A 6315-nucleotide genomic window follows, 5' to 3' on the forward strand; every position below is an offset into this window, starting at 1 on the left:
TTAGTGAATTCAAGGTCAGCCTGGTCTACAGAGAGTTCCAGGACAACCAGGGCTACACAGAAAAAGTCTATCTCAAAAAACCAACCAAATCAAACAAAAAAAAAAAAAAAAAAAAAAAAAAAAAAAAAAAAAAAAAAAAAAACCAACAACAACAAAACAAGACCAAAAAACAATTTTGTTTATGTATGTGCATGTGTGTGCATGTATGTTATGCATGGTTGTTTAGGCCAAACATCAACAATAGGTGTCTACCTCTATCATAATCATAATCCACCTTACTTTGGAGACAAGGTCTCTCAGTAAATCGGAAGCTCATGGATTCAGCCAGCTACACAGAACTGCTGGTCTCTACATCCGGGTGCTGCGGTTGCAGACCTGTCCTGCCAAGTTTGTCTTCTTATTTACACGTGTGCTACAGATCCAAATGCCAGGACTTACTCTTTCACAGCAAGCACCCCACTTACTTACTAACTGAACCACCTTCCTGGACTCATCGCCTCTTTTCATCTTGGGTTTTAAGCATCCTGAATTGTGTGATAGTACGTTTTTGTTGTTAGCAGTGTTTTATCATGGCAACCAAGGGAAACCACACGTGGATATACATGTATTCCTTCCATACTTTAGACTTTTACATAAAAATATTACTAAAAATAATTTTACTTAATTAATACAGCGACGAATAACCTTTCACTATGTCATTTCACAATGTGTGTTAGTCTGTTTTCTGTCACGATGAGAAATACCTAAGCTAAATCAAATTAAAGAGAAGAATGGCTTAATTTGGCTAACAGTTTCAGAAGTTGTAATCCATCCATGGTTTCTTGGCCCTATTGCTTTAGGTCTGTCTGTGGCAGCATAGTATATTGTAGTAGGAGCATGTGGTATAGGAAAAGCTGCCCACCCCAAGTCAGCCAGAAAGCAAGAGACAACAGGTCACATTCTCAATGGCCTAACTTCCTTCAGTAGGTTCAGCCACCTCCTAATAATGTCACAGTCCGGTGACTAAGACTCCAACATTTCACCAGCCTGTCTCGACCTGGCAGCCTCTAACAATGACGTGGAGACTTTTATTATTTATGAAAGCTTATTCCTTATACCTTAGGCTTGTATAACTTAATAACCAGTTTATCTGGTCCACATTTGTCACATGGTTCATTACCACTCATTCATTCCCTGTACATCTGACTTCCTCTTTGTCTGGCTGGCAAATCCTACCTCTCAATTCTTTTCCAGAGTTCCTAGCCTTGCCCCAAAGTCCTGCCTTTCCTCTCCTGTCCTGCTATGGGCTGTTAGCGCTTTATTAAACCAATCACAAGGTGAGGAAGAAGAATATTTACAAAGTACTCAGGCAAGTGATGATTCAATAAAAAGAACAATACCAAGGTCCTGCCTACACTCAACTCTGCGCACGTGCAGAAATCAACATTTGAAAAATACAAAGACAATCTTTACATGGTGCACAAGAACTTTATCCCAACACTAACACAAAAGTCTCTTAAGGACATTTTGGATGCAAAGTATAGCACTATAGTTATGCCACATGGTGAGTGTCTACAGCAGAACTGCTATGGCAGAAACTGTGCACATGAATCCATGCTGCCCAGTGTCTTCCCCAGAAGTTCAGCCAGTGTGGCCTCCCTTCCCCCAGCCTGGAACCTGCTTGCTCAAGGGTGGAGCTTCCTGCTCATTCGTCCTGCCACGCCTACTGCTGGACCCTGCCTTTGCTGCTTGGAAGAGGCACACACGTGTTCGTCCTGCTACTGGACCCTGAGTTACTTGGCGGGAAATTGGGTTCCCTCCCCCTTCCTTTATAACTGAGTGTCTGGAAATAGTAAAATTGAGCTTTGATCAGGATCTTGTCTTAGCTTCATTCTTTCTTCCGCCCCGTCTAGATTCCTCTCTTTTCAGCTCGAACTGCCATTCTCAGTTGAACCGTTCGTGTTGTGGACTGCGGGCAGGCCGCAACAAGCCAGGACACTCTGGCCCACACAGCAGAGTTTTACCCAGTATGCTTGTGCCAGACATAGGTACCTGCCATTCTGATTGGGAAAAAAAATTGTGTTTCTGTCAAGTTTGGGTTTTCATTGTTGGAAAAAGGATCTTATTTATGTATATGAGTGTTTCGCTTGTATATATGTATGGAAGTGTCCCTGTGTCCATTCCTGGTGCCTGTGTTGGTAAGAAGACTGCAACTGAAGTTATAAATAGTTATGAGCTGCTGTGTGGGTGCTGAGACACAAACTCCAGACCTTTGCAAGAGCCGCAAGTGCTCTAAACCCATGAGCCATCTCTCCAGCCCAAAGTTTGTATCTTTTTATAAGTTATTTGTAGGAGCTTTCTCTGAATCTTCCATCTTCCTTATGACTTTTAGAAAAACTTGTGGTTGGGGGGTGGAGGGAATGGTTCTTTGTGACATAAGATGTAAATATTTTTCGTAGGTAGTAAATTGCATTTTTATTTTCTTTATAGTGATTTTTCCATAGAGTATTTGACTATGGGGTGTTTGAGTTTGCCATCCTTTGTGCCCCACTACTTATCTTTTAAGGTATAATTTTTAAAAAGGAAAGCATGTCAGTATTCCAGTATGATCATAATTTCTCTGGGACTGTTTTCCTAACAGTTGTACTGGAGTGGGACTAGTAGTGATGGCGACTAACGTGTGCAAATTTATTTATTGATGACAGGGGTTTGCTGGGTTGCCCTCGATACGCTGGGCTTAAGTCATCTTGGTGCCTCAGCCTCTTACGTGTCTGAGACTAAAAGCACATGCACCCTTCTCAATCCCACTCATGGTTCATACTTGCATTTTACACTTTTATACATATTTATATTTAAATTTAAGTTTAAATCAAAATTTATCTGCTTTGAAATGCCTCCCAGTTGTCCCATGCTATCTTCCCCACACTGATTTAAAATATTAAATGCCCACCCTATGTTGCTCTTTAATTAGAGTTTATAAGCCTGCCTTGGAAATATGCCCACTTAATTACTGATAAGTTTTAGTAGTCCTCCCCCGTCTCTGGTTCTTTTTCTAAGGCATTTACTGGCTAGAAATAAGCAAGAGTCTCTACTCATTGTCCATGTGAACTTCAGGACCAATGGTGGGTTGCAAAGAGGTTGTCACTGTAGCTACGAGAGTCATTACAGATGAGAAGGGGGCACCTTTGAGTCTGAGTCATTCCTCTCAGTGGAATCCAGGAAACTTTGCACACGTTCAGTTGCACTTCTTCGTTCCCGGGAACACTGCAAAGTTTCTTCATATAGGCCGTGCAGGTGTATTGTTAGTTCCTATTTCATTTTCTGCTGGTCCCTATTATAAATGTACTTTTGCTTCATTTATTAGAATTATAGTTTATGCATAAGGAAACTATTGCTTTCTCTGTGTTAATTCTGAAAACACATACTTTACAGTGTTGTCTCATTGTTTATTCTGGTTTTCCAAGTTAATTCCCTTGAGCTCTATAAAAATAAAATCTTATTATCTGAAAGTAGGATAATTATATGCTTGCTTTGCAGTGTTTATAGTCTATGTTTTTTTTTTTTTCTTATCCAGCTGCAACAGGAAGTAATGATAGTAACCGGTAGGTAGTTATCTTCTCCTGGTTCTCTCATTGCTTTCACTGTTTCCCCTGCCACACTCTCTAGTGCCCCAGTCCTTACTGCCCTTACTTTAGGACTTGTAAAAATGTCCTCTCTTTGTCCAAGATGCATACAGAAAAACTGTTGTACAGTATTATTATAGACCCAATTTAGTTTTTATACACTTAATTAGGAAGCACTTCATACATGAGCAAGAGGAGAATGGCTAATGAGATTCTAATTCAACAGAACAACACAGAAAACAGCATTATGAGAAATCATAATGAATAACACTATATTTTAAATCACTAAAAAGTGCATAGGTAGCATGATTGCAACACTCTAGAAAAAGGAAGGAAGTCTGTGTGTGGTAGCATGCAGACAGGCAGATCTCTGTAAGTTCAAGGCCAGCTTGATCTACATAGTGAGTTTGAGGCCAGCCAGAATTACAGAGTAAGACCTTGTTCAAAAAAAAAAAAAAAGTGTGCATGGGATCTTATATAAATGGTGGTTATCACTAGGTAACTATTCTGTTTTCATTCTTCTTTTTTCTTAGCTTGGATATCCAGTGTCAATTTTATATGTATAATATATCTTGGTTCAGACTAGCCATATTGCATGTGTTTATTAGCCACCAAATGTGCATAGTAGTTATACAACAGGTAATCTGTGTCTAGACACTGTCTTGGTAGCTGTTCCAAAGGACAAGAGCTAAAAAAAGGACTCTGTGTGTGTCTCTGTGTGTAAGTTTGTGTGTCCATGTGAATGTCTGTGTTTGTGTGTGTCTGTCTGTGTCTATGTCTCTCTCTCTCTCTCTCTCTCTCTCTCTCTCTCTCTCTCTCTCTCTGTGAATACAAGGCCAAAAAAATGCCTGAATAACAAAAATCATGGTGGAAAATAAAAACATTGTCCACAATAAAAGTTACCTAATCAAGATGATTTATTTAGGCTTTATGATTTCTCTGCTATCCTTTACTGAATAAAAGTGTTCCAATCCAGATATAATTATTTTTATACTTAATTATCTAAAAGGAAAAACAAACAAACAAAAATCCAAAATCTTGGAATGTGAGCAGGCCAGCCTAATGTGATAGCCTTTAATTTAGACTATGGACTCTTCTAGAGGCCTCAAAGAATTGCCCAAAGCTCTTCCCAGAGTTGTGCTATTCAGTAAGTGGGATCCTAGCACTCATGTGGCTATTTCAGTGAAATTTAATTAGACACTTGGTCTTCAGTGGCACTGGTCACATTTGAAGCACTTGTAGCTGTGTCTCAGCTACTGTTTGGGTTGTAGAAGAATCCCCCAACAACCCCTAACTTGTCCATATTCTTCTCCATAACTTGCTGCTTGCTGGCCTGACAAGGACCTAGGACTCTGCTCCATCTTGGGCTTCACTGTTTTCCTACTCTGCTGGACATTACCACAGACTTCCCACTTGCCCTGACCACCTTAGAGATGCATAGAGCTTAGTGCCCAAATGCAGTCTGTGATGGTTTGTATATCCTTGGACCAGGGAGTGGCACCATCTGAAGGTGTGGCCTTGTTGGAATAGGTGTGACCTGGTTGGAATGGGTGTGTCACTGTGGGTGTGGGTATAAGATCCTCACCCTAGTTGCCTGGAAGTTAGTCTTCCACTTGCAGCCTTTGGATGAAGACATAGAACTCTCAGCTCCTCCTGTGCCATGCCTGCCTGGATACTGCCATGCTCCCACCTTGATGATAATGGACTGAACCTCTGACCCTGTAAGCCAGCCCCAATTAAATGTTGTTTTTTTTATAAGACTTGCTTTGGTCATGGTGTCTGTTCACAGCAGTAAAACCCTAACTAAGACACAGTCGTAGATACTACTACACTAAAATTTCCATTCCTTCTACATTTCCAAGTCATTAAGGTGAGTTAGGGCTAATAAAGATTAAAAAAAAAAAAAAAAGGAATAGACTGGTGCAGATTACAGGCTTTAAACTGGAGTTTTGTAGTTAAGGATGGGGGAGGGTGAAGGGGATTTTGTTAGAGGCAGAATGGGGAAGGTAGCTGTGATACTTGTTATTTCTCTGCCACCACCGAAAGGAGCCAATTCAAATTAGATTAGATTAAAGGCAGGTTTACAGAGGAGCTGCTCTCCTGTGGGCGAGTTCACTAGCTCCAAGGACTGAGGCCAGGAAAGTCCCCATGAGGAAGGAGAGTAGGGGGTCAGGGGTGGTGGCGGGCGGGCGGGCGGGTGCACTCAGATAAAGGAAGAGAAAAGGAGCAAGCAAGAGTGACCAAAACTTCTAGATTATATAGGGAGGAACCTCTGGGGGGAAGGGCAGCTCAGCCCCTGGGCTGGGAAGTTGAGGTCAGGGTATGCCTGGTTGGGACAGATGCTGTTCCCAACCTGGAGCCAGGTCTGCTTTGGTAAGTAAATATACACCTCTGTCGCTTGTCCTCATTGGAAACCAAACACGAAGCTGCAGGTATCGGGGGGAGAGAGACAGTTACTTTTCTTCTGCAGTCTCCGAATAGCAGGCTTCCTGGAAATTTGAGCTTTGTTGAGGGTCTTGGCTTTGGGAGAGGAGGGACTTTTAGAAATAAGGGGTATGGGACCCCCATATTCCGCTTTCTCCCAGGAGCCCAGCCCTCCCTCCTAAGACTCTCCCCAGCCTCACTTGTTAACTATGAGCTCAGCTTCACAAGCAGGAAGTGAAGTACCTATTTTACCACACCACTTGATTATACCCGCCCCCAGTGCACCCCG

This window comes from Mus caroli, chromosome 11 (genome assembly GCF_900094665.2).
Source record: "Mus caroli chromosome 11, CAROLI_EIJ_v1.1, whole genome shotgun sequence".
Classification (NCBI taxonomy): domain Eukaryota; kingdom Metazoa; phylum Chordata; class Mammalia; order Rodentia; family Muridae; genus Mus; species Mus caroli.